This window comes from Microtus ochrogaster, unplaced genomic scaffold (genome assembly GCF_000317375.1).
Source record: "Microtus ochrogaster isolate Prairie Vole_2 unplaced genomic scaffold, MicOch1.0 UNK33, whole genome shotgun sequence".
Lineage (NCBI taxonomy): Eukaryota > Metazoa > Chordata > Mammalia > Rodentia > Cricetidae > Microtus > Microtus ochrogaster.
The window spans coordinates 461,038-483,196 of NW_004949131.1; the positions used below are offsets into that span (position 1 = coordinate 461,038).

Here is a 22,159-nt window from a genome sequence, read left to right on the forward strand (position 1 = left end):
CCACAAGACAGAGTCTCATGTGACCCAGGCTAGCCTTGAATTCACCAAGCAGCCAAGGGCGACCATGGATTTCTGGTCCTCCGGCCTCCATCTCCAAATGTGTATTCCTCATCCATAACAGATGTGCAAATGCACACACACACACACACACACACACACACACACACACACACACACCCCAGAAGCCAAAGACACCAGACTGTCTACAGTGGCCTCCCACACATTAGATCCAAGGTAAAGAGCAGGGGCAAATCTTTCATGAACCTGAAACACAGCGCAGAAGAACTCAAAAGAAGCTCACAGCTTCTTTCTATCCATCCCTGCAGTGGCCATGTCCTCTAGCAGGACTGAGGCTCTTTGCTAAAATAGTGCAGTTTATTTCAGATTAGTTCAGAAATCTGGCCTCCTTTTACTGTTCCAAGACACAACACTGGAAAATGTCAAAGAACATGTATCATGAAATCATGTTATTTATCACCCTGAGGATGTACACTGAAGAAGCCTGTTTTCAATATCCCATACTCTCTCTCAGTGTCTCTCTCTCTCAGTGTCTCTCTCTCAGTGTCTCTCTCTCTCAGTCTCTCTCTCTCAGTCTCTCTCTCTCTCTCTCTCTCTCTCTCTCTCTCTCTCTCTTTTCAAGGCAGGGTTTCTCTGCGTACTCTCAAAAGGCAAAAAAGGAAAGAAATACAAAAGTTCTATAATAATCATGAGTTTCTCTAAGCAGTCTCTATCTTTATATGACTTGCAAAAATTGATCTGGATTGTCAGTCATGAAGGAGAAAATTTTTATTTTGGTGGTTTCTTCTCTATGTCCTTTGGTCTAATTATACTTGGGTCATTTTAACATTAAGAAATCACCCTGTCAGATACAATTTCTATGACTACTCTGGAATGGCCATCTTTTTTGCCTCGTGCCCTCTACTGGTCCTTAACTTTGCCAAGGAAAAGCTTTCATGCAGAATATATTGCTGCAGTGAACAAGAGCACACCTGCCAATGAACTCAGTCTAGGACTGCACATTGCTTGTATACTGCTAACTTCGCCATTCTTTAGCTCCCATTGTTTCCGCTCTTATCTACATCATAAGGATCAGGAGGGATTCTTGAGCCCTAAGCATCTGTGGGAGACAGTTATCATTTGATATTTACAGAAACCCTCAACAACCACACAGTACTAGCCACCTTGTTTCCTCAGGCTGAGTTGCTATGGTATACCTATTTTATAGGGAGGGAAACTGGGAGGAAAAAAGGAGTTAGGTAAATTAAAACACAGCCCTAGAGAAATTTAGAACAAGATTAAATCGCTATATCCCTTCAGCTGTGGCAAACAGTTAACAATACCATAGACCTTTTTGATGGTCATGGTTGCTTGGGGAGCTACTGGCATTAAGTGGGCAGAGGCTAAGGGCAAGGGCACACTATCCATCCTACAATGCACAGCAACAGCCCACACAAGACCTCTCTCATTGAAACCAGTGCTGCCTAGTGTACTGGTAACTCACACCACTTTCTTTGGCCCCTTATCAATGGTTAAAGAATGATCGCCTCCAGTTTGACCCTTCTACAACATTTACACAGGAACATGCTGGTCAATTGCTTTTTTTTTTTTTTTTTTGACATAAAATACTTCTTAGATACATTTAAAACAGAGGTTATGTGGGAGCCACAGATAAAAAGGAGACTAGCCCCAAGCTAAGCAAAATTCTTTTAGGGACAAAATTTAACAAGGAACACTCCTCTCATGAGCAACCCCCAGGCCCTGGGCTGAGGTCGGTGCCAGCTGGTCACTTGGACTCTTCTATAGATGGCCTGCTTCCCAGCTGCATCTCCCTGCTTCATCCCTAAGCGTGTGCATCACGCAAGAGCAGCAATGAGGCACGCTGACGGGAATCTCCAGGGATCTGCAGCCCTTAATCGTCTGTATTGTTCAGTAAACCGTACTTATTAATGAGCCCCATGAGGCACGGAGGTACAGGCAGCGTCTCCGGGTGCCCTCCGTCTAGGAAGGCCTCATGACTCTGACCCCACTGGCTAAAACAGTCCTCCCTTCAGGTTAAAGCTGAAAAAGAAAAATCCCACCACCGCTCCTGTCCCTCTCTACCATTCTCAGCTCTGCTTGGAATAGTATTAGTCATGCTTTCTTCTTCAAGGCATCTGGCTTTTGTTCAAGTGTGGAAGTTGGGGAGCATAGAAAAGAGGTAGCATTCCTCCTTGGACCCTCCACCTAGATCCAGAAGGGCTCACCAAACAACACTATGTCCTACTAGTCTTAACATTTTTTGTCACACACAAAAAACCCTCCAAACCAGGTTTAGTTACCAAGTCCCCAGCAGTCACATGCAATGTACCAGCAACCACAGCTGCATGGTTGTGTATGCAGCCTTCAGAATACCAGATGGAAAACTACGGCATGGGCAGAACGCTCTGCTTTAAGCTGCTACGGGCCACCACATCTGGGACTTCACTGCTGACCAGCTATTTCCTTCATGAACAGAGAGATCATGAAGGAGAAGTTCAGTGAAGGATTCATGCAGGAGGAGGGTGGTGGGCAGGGACATCTGGCTAGACTATTAGCAATACGATATGGCTTTAGGAAAAAGAGCAGTCTCAATTCCTCCCTCTGCCCTGCTCTTCGGGAAGCCTCAACAAGCCTGCTTGTATAAATCACACCCCATACAAACGCACTCAACAACCCTATGTAGCGATATCTCCATGCACAGAACTCAGCCCACCCCTTGGTGACCATTTTTCCTATTTGTTGGTTTGAGTCCATGATTTGAATAAGGAAAGCTTTAGAAGCCTTTCAGAGACAGAGCATCCCATTTGCACTGACTCCAAGGGGCTGGCAAGACAAGAGCATCTATGATTCAGCAAAGCCAGCAAAACAGGGAATGCATTTGCCTTACCCTGGAGGAGAGGGTGTGGAAGCCTTCAAACGCTCTTACATCCTCGCAACCCATCAGATCCGCTGCTTTTTACCCCACACTCAGTTCTGCATGCTGGACCACAGCCAAGCAATCTGCCAAAGACAAAAATGAATGAATACAAAGGGCCAATTTATCTACAACTTCATCTCCAAAGCCATTGTTCAAATGAATTTGTTAAAAATGAACTTCATGCTGAACACACAGACCCCGACCTCTGAAACAGTTCATGGTCAACCCAAGAGGTTCTCTTATACATCCTAGACATGTGGGAACTCAAGAGGGATGGGCTTGATGTAGAAACCGAAATACTCAGGCTATGGCGAGTCCTACATCTTTACAGTATAATCTCCAGGGTTCCTCTAAGGGGTTCTCTCCACTCCAGTGAGCAACGGATGGAAAATAGCATGAAGGATTTGCAAAGACATTTGCACGCACAGGCATATGGGTACAAACACACATCCTAACACTGCCCCCGACCCTGCAAATGGTATGCACGTTTCTGCTTTTGCTCAATTTCTGTTGGCTGCTCCAAGTCATATAGTCAAACCCCATGGGCTGGGCAGTGAGGTCTCTTGGGTAAGGTTCACTCCAGTCTAATTAAGAAAGCGTTAGGTTTAGAATAGGGTTAGGCTTAGAATAGGACCCTGTCAATATGATGCTACCTCAGTGATCTTGACCCACTTACAACTCTGGCTCTCAGTTTCCTCTTCTGGAAAACATCACAGCCTCCTTCCCAGGGCCTATCCCAGACGCCACATGAAAGGAAGCATCACTTCTCAGACTGCCCTGGTGCTTCATGTCATTGGGTGTCTTGATAAGATGTAGGTTCTGAGTTGAAGGGTCATGGGTAAGGCCTGACATTCTCCATCTCTAAAAGCCCTAGGAGAGTGGTTCTCAGTCCTTCCTCCTGCTGCTTCATAGCTGCATCTTTGCTACTGCTATGAACCGTTACATGAATAACTGATATGCAGGATATCTGCTGTGTGACCCTGTGCAAGGGTCATTCCATCCTCCAAAGGGTTGGTGACCCACGGTTTGAGAACTACTGCCTTAGGGAGTCCTGATGGTGCTGTTCAGTGGCCACTCTGTGATTAGAAAAGAGACAAGAAAATGGGAAATATCTGGCAAGCTTTGTAAACGAAGTGGCTTTCACACATTAGGAAATTTTATGTCAGCACTGTTTCTGATTAGAAATTTTCAGCTAGTGTATTATAAAAAGCTACTTAGTCTGGATCTTGGGTACAGTTCTACAGAGTCACACTCTCAGAAGACGACTCTAACTTACAGGGTTGCTGCTTCTTTTCCTTTTTTTGAAACAAATGCAAGGAGGTGATGGGTGCCCCCTTGCCCCACCAAATTTCATAACAACTTAGTAGCAGGAATTTGACCTTGGAAGCAACAATTTGACTTTGTTCTCTAGTCTATGAATTTGCTCCATAAACCAAGAAGGAAAAAACATTTACTCTTCTACTAAGGCAAAAACAAAAGTCATGCTACCTCATGGCTAAAAAGGCAGCAGAAGGTGGCATCTACCAGTATGGACCATTGCAGAATAAAAGGTGAGCAAGATGTCACAGGACACAGAACCCGAGGTTTTGTGAAGCAATATTCTCCCCAACAAAGTTACTTTTCATGTGTCCAAAGTGAGAATGGAGCACAAAGTCATGTCTACACAGCTTCTGGTAACAATGAGTTTTATTTCTAACCCATAAAAATTCCAAGTAACTCCTATTTAAAGCAAGTATTTGGGATTGTAAATAGTTAGGGGAGATACAATAATTAGCCACAGTACATCTTGGGTACCAACAAAGGTAACTAGTGATGTCTTAGATGTTCTACCATCTAAGTTGTTTTACATCTCAAGGACCCTGGTGAACCTAAGAGCTGGGAGTACAATTCAGAGTAGACACGTGCAGCCAGATGTAGCCGCTCACAAATGAAAGGAGCCCGAGTCTAACCCTCACGTCACTCTCTCATGGATTGGGAGGGGGCACACGAGGCTCCGCCCTGTAAGGATTTATAGGCAGTTGAGGATCCTAGAGGTGAGGGACTCACGAGGTCCCATCCCTCCCTGAGGATATCCAGGCAGTTGCTAGAAAGGGAGAGACGTTTTTTTCAGTAGCGTAGCTGTGGGTAAGTTTCTCGTGTTCCTGAGATTACATCTCATTGATGCTCCTTTAAATAACCCTAATTAAACATGTGCACCCCCCACACCCCCAGCCATCACACAAAAACATGATACCAGAAGCTAAGGATTAGCTGGGCAGAGGAGAGAGGTGAGATCATCAGGAGGATAAGAGAAACAAGAGACGGTAATAGGCGGGGCCAATATGATCAAAATACATATACATATGAGAATTCTGTAATAAAATCCATTACGTACCCTTAATATATGCTAATAAGGACTTAAAACTTCTTCATGTCATAAATCAGGAAGGCGATGAATATGTGGAGCTCAAATTGGATAATGAGAGCTGGGTGTCCCCTGTTACGCACGTCACTGCCAATAAAGCAGAGTGAACTTGAAAGCATTCTGGTGGAATCAGGAGGGTACCGAGAAAGAAATGACGAATGGATGCCAATACGTGCACATCCATTATTAAGGTGGGTAAAATGCTTTGCTTAGCCTCTTCATTTGGGGCAGAATGTTAATAAAGGTACGCTATCCCTAAGGTTCACAGCTTAATGTCTGCATTCCATGCCCAGCTTTCGCCAACCACTACGTTAGCTCATCAATTAGAATTCTACCTTTGGAGCTGGGGAAACAGCTTAGATGATGGAGTGAGTTCAACCCTCAGAAACCAAGCTGGGTATGGTGGTGTACGTGCACAATAGCACAGTGAAGCGGGGGGGGGGGGGGGGCAGACACACAAATAGCAAAATCTTGGAACTCCAGGCCAATGAGAGATTCTGCCTCAAAAAAAAAAAAAAGTAGCTCCTAAGAAATGATAGCCCAAATTGTCCCCTGGCCTCTGTGCACTCGTGTGTGTGTATGTACATATGCACGCATACACACAAATTCTCTTATTTAAAGCCTGGCATAGTGATACACACACATATGATATCAGAATTTGGGGGGCAAAGGCAGAAGAATCCTAACTTCAAGGACACACTGGCTACACAGGAAGTTCAAGAATGGCCTGGGCTACCAGAGACCCTGCCCCAATAGAACAAGATGAAAATTCCCCAGCGCTGGTGGCTCACACCTTTAACCCCGCACTAAGGAGGTGGGGACTGGAAGAGATCTGGCTGGGCGGGGACAGGAGCTCAGGATTCAGTCTGATGGTTCCTAGAACAGCATTCAGCCTAAGGATTCGGGTGGGCAGGATACCCACTCGGTCTGAGGAAATCGTAGGGGTAAGAACTAGTAGTTGGCTGCTCTGAGTTTTTATTATTATTATTATTATTATTATTATTATTATTATTATTATTAAGACCAATTAGGATTAGTGTAACGTTTCCCCTTTGTCAGTTTTCCAGAAACTGCTCTAGACAGTCAAATTCTTATCCTACTTTGTGCCATGGATCCGTTTGGTTTTGTTGAAGCCTAAAGCCCTCTTCTCAGAATATGCTAAAAGGAGCGAGAGAAATGACTGGTGCAGACTCGAGTTCAAGTCCCTAGCATGAACACTAAAATTATACACAGCTGTGCCGGCACGTGCCTCTAGTCCTGCCACTGGGGTGGCAGAGTCAGAGAAAGCTCTAGGGCTCGTTGCCCAAGACACCCAAATCAGTTATCTCCAAGCTCAATGAGTGACTGTCTCAAAAAACTAAGGTGGAATTCAGTCCACTCCTGGCCTCCACACTCACACATACCCTGACCCAGCTCTGTAGACACATACACACACACACACACACACACACACACAAAAAAAAGACACAAAGACATGCAGAGGCAAATTATGCTCTCTTATCCACAAAGACTTGGGAAACCATGGACTCAATTTAAGGACCTCATACTGTACAAAAACTTCTAGAATGATAAAAGGTTTTCTTACCGCGCCCCACGCCCCCGTGTCTGCGCTCTGTGCGCTGGCACCCAGTTCATGAGCTTTGGACAAGGGGATTGGAGGTTAAAATACACAGACACAGACAGACAGACAGCGACACGGGTCATCTTTGAATTCCCCAAGAATGCCCCCTTTATTGTGTTCAGGGGCAGATTATATAGAGATAGCCACGCCCCAGCAAAACCCACCAGAAACCACTCTCCTGCCATCAGGAACTCCTGAAGGTCTCGTGCTCAGAGCGGCTGTAGGCACTCAGATCAGGGGATTACAAGAAATCCAGGATCTGGGGTCTCACTGCTCCCAACATTTTCTTACAGAAAACAGTATTGCAAAAAAGTTAAGATAAATCACCAAAGACGTACAAGAAAAAGTCCAATTCAGGGTCAGCCAGAGAAAAACAAAAAAGCTAAAAAGAAAAGCCCATGGCAAAAGCTACTTATGCTGTGACTTTAATCCCACATCAAGGAATTCCTCAGATAACTTCCGTGGCCAGGCCCTGTAGACACAGCACCTTCTGTGTCCTAGGCATGGGTTCTTCCACCTCTGAACCTTAGGACCTGATGGAAGCACCCCAGCGCCTACAGGAGAGGAAGAGCGTTAGCAAGGTGCCCTCTTGTCTTAACTTCGGAACACAAACACACCAGAATTGACCTGAACGTTGTCTGGAGGCTTCAGAGAGACCTCATGGAAAGCACCTAGGCAAAGAACTTCATACTTGGAAAGATACTTAAGTTGCATTCACTTGACAAACCCAGTAAACACAGGAAAAATAACAGCCAGAAAGACTGATTTATCGCCACAAAATGAGGCAGTGCCAATGATTTGTGACTATTGCTATCTCCTGCCAATGGGATTTCAGCGTTTGCCACTGATATGGGGGTAAGAACTCAATAAAATAACTTATCAGTTCACTGGAAGAGACAGAAATAAACCCAAAACAAGCTGAGCTAAAGAGTGTCAGCGGCACAGGGAGAGGTGATTGGGGTGATGGTCCCCAGAGGCAATGTCCTACAGCTTGGGCAGGATCAGAGAGAAAACCTTCCCCTACACCGGGACTTCTCCATTGCTAGCTAGTGCACCAACTTCCCTTGCATTTAGTGTGCACAAGACCCACCTCAGAAAGTAGTCTGCAACAAAGAACAAAGTAATTAGTTATTTCAAAACTGGAGGATAGATGAATGATCTCCAGTTAAAAGTATTGTTTTTTTGTAATGTTCAAGTTTTGAACAGACTTGAAGGTCAAATGTAGCTAAGACAAACTACAAACACCTGTCAGAAAATTTTCAAGTCTTACAAGAAATGGATTTAAATCATTTGACCTACCTTTTGTAGGCAGTCTTGTTATTGATTTAACATTATTTTCACGAAAACTCTCCCTGCTACCTTCAGGACATGTATTACTGAATACAGAATGGGTTTAAAATCACATGTACACAGAGTCATTCTTGTGTGGAGACTAGCTCTGCATGCAAATAATTAGAAATGAAGTCTTGGAATGAACACCAACTCATCACCTCAACACCATGTCTGTTTAGCCAGCAGGGTGTATACCAAGAGCTCTTAAACTTATACTGCCCTCCTTGTCCATTTATGGCCCCAGAATCAGAACACACGCACACACCAGAAAGAGAATAAATCCTCACCCTACCCCATTATTCCTGTATTATAACACTTAAGTGTTCAGAACTTCATTATGATTATTTTAACCTGGGAGCTAACAGCTTATCCAAAATCTACACAAAACCTAGGCTGCTGCTGACAGCTCCAAAATCATCATCTTCATAAATTCCCAGAGGCAAGAGCGCCATCTACTGGTAACAAAGGCACAACTTGTTTGAGGGAAACCTGTAGGTGACATGAGCAAAGGACTGAAGACAGGCAGGCATCCTAGACTTGTGTCTTAGTGGGGCTCTGTTCTACAGCACATTACAGGGATAACTGTCACAGTCTGAGAACCATAACCTCACCAGGACTTCTGTTACATGATCCATATATCTTCTGGAAATCATGCAAAGGCCAGTCAGGCTAGATGATAATGCAAACATGGCAGCAGAACCTGGCTGAATTAAACATTCCAGGCTCTCCTTTGCCCCAGCAGATGAGCCCACCCAGCCCCCGATGGAAGCCAACTTTACCCTACAGAGTGCACCCTAAGGAGCTCTCCCAGGCACCCGTGAGGGTGAAGGCTCTATATTTACACAACGTGACACAGATCCTTCTCAAAGAGCATGGCTGCTTAGGCATGCAGGTTTGACTATAATCTATCTCCTTAGTTCTTCATCCTCCTTGTCTGTGACCCAGCGGACAGAGGCAACAGAAAGAAAATGATTTTGTGGCTATTTTGAAAGCAGAACCAGAGGGTTTTATTGAATTGGAGGACAAAGACCCTGTCTTACAGGCCAGAGAGTTGCCCTGGGTCCCTCAAGTTGAACCATGCCTGTCAATTTTTCTGTTGGCCCTTTAGATCCTAACCAGAGTTTTTTTTTTCTTTCAGCCTTTTTGACACAGCTGATCCCACTTCCACCTGTTAAACAACCAACCATGACCTCTGAGTATCTTAGCCACTGAGCCATGTCTCCAGCTCTTCTGTGTATTTTACATGTAGCTTACATGGGGGGGTGTCATTCTTCCCTCTAAAAAAATAAACACGAATGCTTTCCACAAAGCATGCCACCACCTTCATCCTCAGCGTTCCTTTCCCTTCCCCACAGCACATCAGCTTCTATTTTGTAAGTTATTCCCACGAATTCGCTGTGTTTCAGACTATTAGCCAAGAACCGTCATTGCACTCTACGTGGGCAAGCTGTGCCTTGCAGCAGACTCTCTCATTTTCATCTCCGGAAACCACCAGAAGTTTACTTGGTGCAGCCAAAAAACCCTGCATTTGATTTCTCTAGTCTATCAAATGAAAGGGGAGCCTTCTCAAAAAAAAAAAAAAAAAAAAGTTTAACTTATTCAGTAAATTGAAATTTCAGCAAGTAAATTCATTAAATCTTGTGGAATTCAGTAAATTAAAATGAGTATTTGCTGACACAAGGTATGGTCGTTTTTAGCTGTGTAACAGAAAAGCAGCTTCATGTGGGGGAAGGAAGGGTTTACAGCAGTATCAGAACGTCTCCAGAGAGGCAGGTAAGTTCTGAATGGGTTTCCGAGTATCACAGTACGTTCTGAAAGGGTTACATGGAAACTCAGGAGCACAGGAAAATCTTGCTGGCAATTAGTTGAACCATTTTCACGACACCAGGTGCATCAAACTAGTTCACCAGTGAGAAACTCAAGGGATCTTTTAAGTTTAACCATGAGATGTCCTGCCTGTCGTTGCTGCTATGTCTGGAGAGATGCTGACGCCTTAACCACCAAGTTAAGCTCCTAGACACGCCCTCTCTCTTCCAAAGAAGGATTCAGCAGAGAATCCACCCCCCCCCCCCCATATCTCTTCTGGCAGCCAAATGTTTTTTTTTTTTAAACATACACTTTTTCAAGGAATTAGAAAGTGTACCTTAGACCCTCCCTACTTCACCCTTCCTACACTGACCTCCCGACAGGCTGAAATAAGTACCCTCTTGAACAGCCCTAGAAAGTCACAGAATCCACCCCCACCCCGCTTCTTGGATCTTCTTGAAGAAGCCTCTCAGTGCGCTGTCTGGTCTGCGGTTCACTGCAGGCAATTCCCTCACCATTTCCCAGTCATCAGTTATAGTCTCTGGAAACCCTTTTTTTGTGTGTGACCTGCTCTACCCAATTGTTTTAAAGAAAAAAAAATAAGCTTTTTTTAACGCATCTCCAGATTCTTTCCATGGGCTCTGCGCGTTGGGTTTCGGTTAAAGTCTGGGGTGAGGGCAGATGTGAGGTCCAGCGGACAGACAGGGCAACCTTCCCAGGGCACCCTTCCTGGGGCAGCACGGGGATGCCCGCGCCCGCATCAAGGCAGAAAGATCATCAGATGCGCTAGGAATTTCGCTTCGCTCGCAGCCACCGGATTAGTTCGAGTCTCAAGGGCTCGAACCAAAGTGACACTACGTTTTCCCCATTTCGTTCTCCCACGCGACAGGTCCTCGCTGCGTAGAAGCCACCTTCTTCCCAGCCCGGGTCCAGCTCCTGTGGCAGCCCCGCGGCGCCTCCCGCGCCCTTCCCCTGGGGAGGGGACCGGTGGCAGCATCCCTCCGGGGCGGGAAACAAAGGCGGAGGCAAGGTGGCCAGGTGGCCAAGCCTCCTCCGGTACAGCCGCTGGGAGGATGGGGAAATGTATCAGAGGGTGGGAAAAGGGAAACCGAGGCACCGAGGCTGGCGTACGAATTTGCCCTGCATCCTCCCCAATGCAAGGCTCCCGGGGCTAGCGAATCCCCGAGCCATCCCCGCCGCTCCCTAGGACCCGCCATCCGAGGGACCGTCCCGCTCCGCTCACCTCGGGAGAAGCGCTCCCGCTCCCTCCGACGGCTCCGGAGAAAGCCCCGCCGCTCGCGCACGCGCACTCGCGCTCTCGCGCCTTCGCCCCTCTGGCCCCCGCGGGCGCCCCTCCGACCGGGCTCTGGCCCGCCCCGGCCCTGTCCGTCAGCGTCCGCAAGAACCAATCCTGTCGCGTGGAAGCCCAGCACTGGTCACGTGGCTTCACAAGCCAATCACCAAATTGCCCTCGGCAAGCGCCTGGCTCCGATGTCCCCGGGGGTTCGGTTGCTACCGAGCAGAGCGGGTGCGAAGCGGGCACAAAGGGCTGAGCCCCTTATTTCCGCGGATGAGTGGCGTCCAGTTGATCAATGCCTACATCGATTGATTTCTCAGATCCCAGTTTAAATAAGAATCACCTGGGTCTTGTTAAAGTCTGGGGTGGAGCCTCGAGAGCCTGCATTTCTAACAAGCCCCCAAGTGGTGAGGAAGCTTCTCTTGGTCCAAGGCCATGCTTTTAAGAAGCACTGTCAAAAAACCCCTGCTCGATTTGTTGACAAGTTTCACGACCTTTCTTGTTCTTCAGTGATGAAGAGCATCCAAAGGACTGCCTCATCATGGAGTGATCTGATGAGGCCTCTGGCTTGGGCAGCTGAGGAAAGGCTTTGGAGTGGCCAGGTGGACCAACTTCGTGTGTTTGGAACAGACAAGCAGAGTCAGATGAGTCCACTAGCCCTGCCTCCGCAGTGAAGAGCTGGGCAAGTGTGCCTTGAAACGATCAGATAAGAGAGGAACCATCTAAGTGGTCCCAGCCTTGTGGAATCTCAACAGCCTGTCTTAGGACTCCACGGGGAAACTCAGAAGCACGTTTTAAAGGGAATGAGCTAGAAATAACGCGTTGGGCAATTCAGGCAATCCAATCACAGAGCTTGGATTGTCATTTCCCTTGAAGGTTTCTAAAGTTACCCAAATACCACTCTGTCCCCATGTCAAATACTCAATGCCTCTGCTATCTCAGGTTTGACGTGACTGTTTTTAGACTGGACAGCTAGCGTATTTGTCGTCCAGGATTGCCAATCTAATAACATCTCAAGGCAGTTCGAGAGTTCTCCCTCTCTCTCCCCCTCCCCCATGTAGTCTAGAGTGGCCCAGAATTTATGAACCTTTCTGAGCCCCCAGTGCTGGGATTATGGGCATGCTCCACCACGCCCAGCTCTCAAAAGTCTTACCTATTAAGCTCTCTAAATCGGCTTTCTACCAGCCCATCTGGACAAGACATAGGAACATGTGCCAAGTAGTTTTATTTTTCTCTTCATAGGGGTGATCAAGCTGATACTTAGAGAAAACCTCGCCTTTGTCTATATGTCTCGTGCATCTGGCATCTCAGCCAAAAGTGAGGCTCACTTAGTCTCAGGCATGATTCACCATACTGCTCCTGTCAAAGGTGGCCTAGCCCCAAATTCAGATTTTCAGGGGTACCCTGAGGTTACCACAATGGTCCCATGGTCCTGGACAACAGGAATAAGAAGATGCCAAAGTCGAAAGGCGTCAGAGATTCTGCTTCTGACATGAAATCAGTGTTCTCCAGCCTGACTTGCGTGTTGTAGTTTTTCAGAAAGCAAATTGTGAGAGCCTGGCCCTGGAGCGTCTAACCAGAATGTTCCACATTTCCTAAGCTCCACAGTTTATATGATTCATACCCAATGGTTGCTGAGAATGCCTGTATAAACTGCTACACCAATGACAGAGTTTAGCATTTGGTTTTGTGTTGTGAGACAGTGTGTCTCTGGTAGTCCAGTCTGGCCTCCAACTGAGGATGACCTTGAACTCCTGAATCTCTTGTCTCTACCTTTTAAGTGGAGGTATTAAAGGCCTGACCCACCAAATCCCATTTTAGGCTTAGTTTTTAAACAAGGAAAAAAGTACCAACCCAGGAACATAAATCATTAACGACACCAGCAAGCTGTAAACAAAGGAGGTTTCCACATAATTTGTGGAAATAGATTTTCAAAGGCCAAAAATAACTCATAGGTAATAAATACTACCAAGGCTATTCACCGGTACAAATGGAGATACCAGGTCTACAGCTAGGATCGATTCCAGTGGGCTGACTACATATTCCAGAAAGAACCTATTGCCTCTGCTACCCACACCAAGTTGGTTGGCTCTCTGGTGATAAGGTCACCTGTATGATGCTCTTAGGTGACGCATGTTTCTATTTGGGATTTAAGGAGAGTTTAGTCTCCGCGGCTTCCCCAAACCCTTCAGCAAGTACTGCCTAAGATAGATGCTAAAACGCAGACTCCTAGGGCCCAGGAAGAACTTCCTCCAGTTTATATACAAATTCTGAAGCCAGTAGTGGTTAAATTTAAGTCAGGGCTGTACCTCCAGATATGGATCAACAGCAGACAAGCAAACCCCAAGCCAACAGCTGTGCTATTCATGTAGCCTGCTGTATGAGCTAAATAAGGGAATGGAGACTATCATAAAGAATTCGCAATTCTCGGCACTGGGGTTTTACCAAATTCTGTTACTTTGTGTAGTAAGGTGACTAGATCCAGAGTCTTAGAGCATGGTTGTCACCCAGTGTATCTGTGGAATGGTATTTACCACAGTAGGGTATGACTCAGTTTTCAGATGAATCAGAGGTCCCCTCAGAACACTCAACAGCCATCCTGCTGGTAACCAACTTCATGCGCAGACCTAGAAACACAGAAGCCCCGTGTATGAGCCTGAAAGCTGGGTCCCTCCTCTGACACTTTAAAAATATGTTTCGCAGCAACCAAGTGGGGGAGACTTTTTCTCACCCTTGTAAACTTGCAACTTTATCTATTGGGGGAAAATAAGGACAGTTTTTATTAACTAGCATGACTGCTGTCAACTTTTAACGATAGAAAAGCATTTCTTTTTCTCCCTGTGGGTGTCATCATTACAGAAAGAGGTGCAAGAAGCGAAGGAATCCTTGCCTGTGGATGCGAAGCTAAGAAAAGAAAAACATCCACGCTGCCAGCCACTTTCCATTCCTCAATCAGCTTGCTTCCGAGACACAGCCCAGCTCTCCTGTCCCTGGAAATGGGTGTGTTGGGATCCGATAGGGGTCAGCTCAGACAAGGTTCCCTAACCCGGAAATGGCTCAGTAAGAGATTTACGTATATTGGAAAAGAAGAGATAAAACATAAATCGCCCCACCCCACTGAAATCCACAGTTGCTTCATTATAATCAGAACTCCACCAATGTTTTATCAGCACTAATTGCATTTTTATCTCATAATAAATAGCTTTTCCAAACTTAATTGACTTCACTCATGAAGACCCACAGATTAGACGAGAGTCTAGTTTCCATCTGTCATATGAATCCAGCCAGGATAATACCCATATTTTAATGACTGGTACTTCTTTCCATTTAGTGTGACTGTGTACATATCTAATACAAGATATTTTTGTAGAAAGGTTGATTTTTTTTTAAAAAAATATATCTTTATAAAACTTAAAGAAAAGCAACATCCTGGTCTGTTGTACAAAATACTTTGACATTAAACACAATTAAATACTACATGCTCTTCTATACTTACTCTAACTTAAGAAACATTATAAATACCATCAGCACCTCATGTGACCCTCCCAACAACAGGCCCGTTAGATAGAGATTGCACACTGCCCTGCTAGGTATGAAAAGCAGGTACGGTTAATACAAGGGAGGTTAATGCAAGGAAACAGCAGATTGTATGTATGTAAGACACAACACAGCGTAAGTAGGCAGAATTCTTACTGAATAAAGTGCTTAGAAGTCCCAAGCTGATATAAAAGAAAAATAAAGCTAAGATCTCATGTGACACAGTGCCTGTGTTTTACAATGACATATGTGGACCCAGAAAGCAGGTCCCTTTGAGAAAACAGCAGAGGTAATTTGGTGTACACACGAGGCAGAGCCCCTGGCCTCAATCACTTAGCAAATGAGTGCTACACACGTGTCTTCTTTTAGGCCATCTTAAAAGACATAAGCTATTGAAACTGTGTGTGCTGCAGGCAAGCATCAAGTGAAGAGTGCCCACTCTGGCTGACAACCCGAGAAGGCTTCCTGTCAAAAGTGAGGCCTGTATTGAATTCCAAAGAATTCAAAATAGTTGGCCTACTATTATGGACTGAATGTTTGACCCCCAAAAAGTCATATTCTGAAACTCCACATCCTGTCCCAGCGTGGTGTTATCAGAAGTCAAGGTCTGTGGGAGATCATTCGGATGTTGCAAAAGTGGACTTTTCATAAACGGGGTAATTTACTAAAACTGTGATAGTTTCGGAATTCGTGGTCCTTTCAAAGTCAGAGACTTGCTTGCACAGTGCTGCATAAAACTACACATGAGCAAGGTGGTCTGTAATCCAGAAGGGGGCGCTTGACCCAGAGCACGCTGGGATGTGCCCTTCAATTTCTAGACCTCTGAGAAAAAAGAAATCTGAAGTTTCTAAGCCACCCAGGGTGTAGCACTTAATGATAACATCCTGAATGAACTGAGACCCGGAGTGGGACAGGATGAGGGAGTGCCCCATAAAAACACAAGGCAAGAACCCCGGGCATGGGGGTGGGGGGAGGATGAAAGCAGGTGAAATCAATTAGGTAAGGGATGAGGGGATAAAACCAACAATCTGGAGATGGGTAAAGAACGGAGCTTGTGGTTAAAAAGTGTATCACCGGCCACTCCCCTTTTCCTGTCCGTGTTTAATCAGTCAAGGCTTTGAACTCTACTGTGTTGATTCAGGGTGGAATGTGGACCCGTGTTGTCTGGTTAAATCCCCAGCTCCTCCACACACCAGGCCAGCTTACCTTTAGAAGGGACTGGAGTGGCGGTACTGGAATGCAAGTACTTGAGACCTAAAGTTATTAATTAATCATAAATAATGTAACGTGATAAGGTGGCATTAAACAAATGTCAGCTATTATCAAGGGTCTTCTCCCTTGATATGACCTCAGACACCTCAATTCGACGTGACTGGCATTCCACTTCGACCAATCAGAATTGTCATCCCCTGGACCCTCCTTGCCACCTTTGGTACCCAACACAGCTCTGGTTGACTGGTCATCCTGATGTCACTCGCTAGCATCAGTTTCTATCAACCACAAAGCAAGTTCTCTATGATGACATTTCCTTTCGGTCCTAATGAAAGTCCCGGAATGTTTCCACAGGCATGGCTGTTTCCTCAGGCTCATCTTCACTTGCCCCTTTTTTTCTTTGTAATGCACACCATACTTGAAGGACTTTACGTTTCTATTCCATCTTAATGACTAACATCTAAACTGCATTCCAGCCAGCTTCCCACCCCTGTGCACACGAGCTTGGCATCATTTGGGGGCTTGTAGCTTCTACTTAATGATTTCCAAAGACTCTCAAGACAGACTTCTGGCCTAGGGTGGCTTCCGTGCACGCACTCATCCCCACTCTGAAACACTTCTAGGATTCTCTCTGGTGACAGGAAACAGATTAGCTGGTGAGAATGCAGGGCCAGGGAAAGAGATGTGGTTGCCTCTAGGGTTGACCTATGCAAAGGGAATCCTATCCTCCAAGTTCTGGAGCGGTTCTATCGGTACCCTGGCAAGATCTCCTTATATCCATTTTCCAAATTCTGAGCACCTGTCCCTCAGCCATTGCTGGGACCTTCAATGACTACCTTTAGACATTTTTTTCTATCTTTGTGTGTTTATGCAAGAAATTCACATATGCCACAGGAATATGGAAGTCAGACTACAACCTCAAGTCTTCATCTTCCACCTTATTTGGGGAATCACCTTTATGCTGTTTGCCTCTGTGTACACCAGACCCAGAGGATTAACTTTGGATGCTGGAGCCATATCATCTGGTTGGGGAGCCCAAAAGAGCCAAGAGCATGCCACTCTCTTGGGCAGCCATAGCTAGGAAGTAGCAGGTGTGCATTCAGAAAACCTGAGCCTGTTTTCTTCAAAGTGCGAAGAATTCTGAGGCTGATCCACAAGGGAGAGGCCCCTGTGTGATCAGGCTGTCTGCTGCTCTGATGAGGTGCTCGTGAGCTCCTTTGGAGAGCTTGACTTTATAAACCACTCTCACCTGAACGCTTGGCTGGGGTCTGCTTCTGGGCAAACAACATATGGCCATCCCCTTGCTAATGACTAAGATGCAACTTTTGTACTGTGTTTACATTTAAGACAACTATCACATGCACTCACTCATAAGTGGTTTTTAAACATAAAGCAAAGGAAACCAGCCCACAAATCACAATCCCAGAGAACCGAGACAACAATGAGGACCCTAAGAGAGACATACATTGATCTAATCTACATGGATAGTAGAAAAAGACAAAATCTCCTGAGTAAATTGGGAGCATGGGGACCTTGGAAGAGGGTTGAAGGGGAGGGGAGAGGCAGGGAGGGGAGCAGAGAAAAATGTAGAGCTCAACAAAAATCAATAAAAAGTCAACAAAAAATGAAAATAAAAGTATGTCATGTACTCTGTATTGTGTGCTGCACCAGGACAGAGCCTCCGATTCATTCATCTTTGACTCACCAGAGCCACGATATTATATAGACGGAGATCACCACATCGCTAGTAAACTAACCTGAACTGGAATGTCTCCTCTCTCCACATCATTTCCACCCAATCTCTGGCCACGCCTCCAGCTCATCGCCCCTTCATAATGTGGCTCCTCCCACAGTGGACTCATCACCAGTTGGAATGCCATGCTCCGCCCCCATTCCCAGGTCCTCATTCGGCTCTGCACCTGCACCTGCAGGCACCTTTTCTCTGTCTAAATTCAAGAACCCGCAGAGTCCTTGGCAGGGAGTACTTCTCTGATCCAAGGACCCAAAGAGCTACCCCACCCCCACCCACAACTGTTACCCTGTAATCGATCTTTCTCAATAGGGTTCCCTGAGATACTTAAGCCCTACAGAAAAATCTCATCATACTGTTTTCTTGAGTCTCCCAAGGATGGTACACGGCTGGCGTCATTCTCGTCACGTCACACAGAGGCTGATTCACTCTGTAGAGAGGATCCTAAGGGCATCCCAGTTGAATTCCTCAGTAGAAGTGGGAAAAAATGGCTGCTCCAAAGTCTTAGCCTTTGCCATTTTTAAGGGAGATTTTTTTTCTTGGTTTTTCGAGACAGGGTTTCTCTGTGGCTTTGGAGCCTGTCCTGGAACTAGCTCTGTAGACCAGGCTGGTCTCGAACTCACAGAGATCCACCTGCCTCTGCCTCCCGAGTGCTGGGATTAAAGGCGTGCGCCACCATCGCCCGGCTTAAGGGAGATTTTTTAATTAGCATACAAAACAATAACTTTCACTATCACATTTTCTTACACTTTCTGCTGAGCTTCCTACCCCGTTTCTCTCTCCCAACCCTCTGTCCCCTGCACTCTATCTCTCCAGCATTCTAGTTCCTATGCCACATGTGTCTGTCCCCCTCTTTGTCCCTCCCTGTTCCTTACAGCTTCTTTTTCCCCACTTAGACTAGAAGAAGCAACACAGACTCAGAGACACCCATTGCATGTTTTCTATTTATAATTTTAATATGTATAAATATCTGTACATACATATAGGGCAAGTGGGTATAGGACATGGACCTATACGACATTGCTAACATCTGAAGAATTTTTGCTATGTTGCTCCTCATCTTTCTAGAATAAAAGTGTATGAAGTTTGGTTGTGGCCCCTTCTCGTTCCTAGGGTTCAGAACTGATATATAGTTGGTAGTCAAAAAAGTCTTTGTTAAGACTGGAGAGATGGTCCCCGATTGAGAGAGCATGCACGCTGCTCTTGCACTGGACCTGGGTTTGGTTCCCGGCACTCACTCGGGTACAACAGAACGCCTGTAGCTCCAGCTCCACGGAGACCAGATGCCTCTGAGGGCGTCTGCACCCTCACATACGCCACCCACACATGTAACATAATTAAAACCCATAAAATAAATCTTTAAAAAATCTTTGCTGAGGCCTTCTCTCCACTATTGCTAGGAGTCTTAGCTGGGGTCATCCTTATGGATTCCTGGGAATTCTCTAGCCTCAGGTTTCTTTCTCCCTAACCCCTCTACCAGGATATCTCTCTCATTGCTCTCCCACTCCGTCACTCCTCCAACTCACCCATCCCATTCCTCATGATCTTATCACCTATCCCCTCCCATCTACTGCATCCCATTGTCCCCAGTTTACCCAGGACATCTCATCTAATTTCCTTTCCCAGAGTGACCCGTGGGAAGCCGTACCCTTTGGGAGGAGTGGATGGGGGTGGAGTGGGGGTGGGGTGGGAGGGAGAACTGTGGTTGATATGTAAAATAAAGAAATAAAACAATAAAATGATTGAAGGAACATCACAGAATTCATTTTCATGACTTTTTAATTATCAAAATAATTGATGTCTTCATGCAGAAATTAGAATGTGTATTATAGGTTACTTAAGAGGAATAATAGCAGAAGATACTAAGTGGAATTTGAAAAAAAAAAGCCCACATAATAACAACAGCTTTAATTATCCAAGCACAGTGTGGCTAAATGCTCCATCAGTTTGAGTGGGATGGAAGGATGCAATGGGGTGGACATCAATAAATTGAGAACAGTGTTCTGAATCCCATAGGAAATAAAGAGGGAGCTCCATCCTAAACAGTAGAGAAATGGACCCCAGAGGATGCTGTGGGTGAACCACAGGGTGAAAACTAATAACATAATTACATTCTGCAACCTCACGGGGCAGGGAAAGCCAAGAAACACATTTCATATACTTTAGGTTTTTAAAGAAGGAAATATGATAAATACGGATCCCATTTAGGAGACAGCTGAAGTAAAGGACTTCAAAAAAGGTCGATAACCCACAAGAAAGGTCTGCTTCCTTTGTCGCTTGCTTGCATAAAAAGATTATGTCTGAGGGATAAAGACGGCCAGCATTTGAGGTAGGGACTAAGAAGGGAATGGCGAGGCCTATAAACTGTCAGAGAAGAAAAGAGGGTTACCCTCACCCAAAACTGGCGTCTCACGTGAAGAAAATAAAGAAACCTAATCTATTATAAATGAGAAGAATAATCAGGACAACAAAAAAGACTCGAGGTGCATCTTGCAAGTGTCTCCACAGCCAATAAAAGAGATCATTTTAATAAGCCAAAAAGAAATGACGGCACTCAAGGAATCAAGAGAACCCTTTGATCTAGGATGAAGGAGTTTGTTCAAGACTGGAAATGGGCATCTTTCACAGGCTGAATTATTTGCCCCCAATTAAAATATTGAACAAATAACAGAGACTTCCTCTCCTGTGACATCCCAGTTAGAATTAATTGGTGGCAGTGGAGGTGTGTGGTCCTTCTCAGGGCACCTAGCAAAATAGGACAAATCAGGGTGGGCAGACAATTGAGGCCGGGACACAGGAATCCACAGTCCATGTGGATGGCGTATCTGCAAATGTGTAGCTGTCTTCCACGTATGTGTTTGCAGGGACATCAAAGAGATGATCTTAAATATTCAATTTTTAACCTCAAGGTAGGTTTCGTGGGTTTTGCTCAACTTAACATAATGAGTATTTGATTAGGACTCAGATTTTTTTAAACATTTATTCATTTGTTTATTTGCTTAATTGTGTGTACACACACGTGGAGGTCAAAGGAAAACATGCAGAAATTAATTCTCTCCTATTGTGCAGATTCCTGGGATCAAATTCAGGTCATCAGTCTTGGTAGCAAGCCCCTGTACCTGCTGAGCCATCTTGCCTACCCCTGAGAAGAATTTTATGTGTCTGTGCTCTTTCTCTTTTGTCTTATCTTTTGAAATGAACTACTTGTAAATTTATTGGCCGTATAGTTCAAGTTATAGTTTTAAAATGAACTGAACACTCAGTATATAACAACCATTTATTAAACACTGTTTGCTTTTAAATGGACTTTTCAGTAGATAAATACAAAATAATAAAATACATCCTGTCAACTCCTCCTTTCTTTTCTGTGCTTGAATTTCTCCTGGAATTTTATCAGCAATCTCGAGCCAGCCCAGCAACAATCCTTTCATAGAATTTCCTATGAGCAAGGGAACAGAAACACGACCCTCATTTGTTCTCACAGTCCTTCAGAGAGATGCTTGGAGAAGCCAGCCTACTAGGAAGAATTTTTGTGTCGTATCTTTTCAACCATTACAAAAATCACAAAGAACACCCAAAGTGTTCATTTTCTCTTCTCTAGAGCCATACTGTTGTGATTTCCTGCGCTTCCCATGGTTAGCCATCAGACATCAAAGACAGTCCTAAATTCAGTCCTACAGGATTTAAGTCCTCATGGTCCATCGTTTCTCTGTTCTGTTGCATGTCAACACAGCACACCTGTTTCCCATCAAAACTCCAGACTGAGATGGATTTCTCATCTTAGCTATCAGTGAGCCTCAGGGAGGTTGCAGGGCTAGCTCAGCAAGTAGAGGCATGTACCATCAAGCCTACAGCCTGAGTCCAATCCTGGGAGAGAACCAACTCCTTAATGTTGTCTTCTCACCACCACACAGGCACTGTCTGACACACACACACACATATACACACACATACACACATACACACATACAGACACATACATACACACACACAGACACATACATACACACACATACACACACATACATACACACACACATACACACATATAAACACATACACACATACACATATACACACACATACACACGCATGCACACACATACATACACACACATACACACACATACACACACATACACATACATACACACATACACACACATACACACATACACACACATACACACATACACACATACACACACATACACACACATACACACATACACACATATACACACACATACACACACATACACACA

The 22,159-nt window shown here is 45.2% G+C and overlaps 1 protein-coding gene across 3 annotated transcripts in view; it reads right to left on the reverse strand.

Annotated features, from left to right (window-relative positions):
* Nucleotides 1–22,159, reverse strand: part of Tmem108 (transmembrane protein 108) — a 423,034-nt gene that overhangs the window by 263,118 nt on the left and 137,757 nt on the right. For 2 of the 3 annotated variants that reach the window (XM_026789944.1, XM_013354232.2), the window contains exons 1-2: nt 11,342–11,414; nt 2,906–3,018 (exon numbers count right to left, since the gene is read on the reverse strand). The gene's annotated coding sequence lies outside the window, so the exon portion shown is untranslated. Of the gene's footprint in view, nt 1–2,905; nt 3,019–11,341; nt 11,415–22,159 lie in introns of those variants that run through there. The other variant, XM_026789945.1, reaches the window with a different exon arrangement.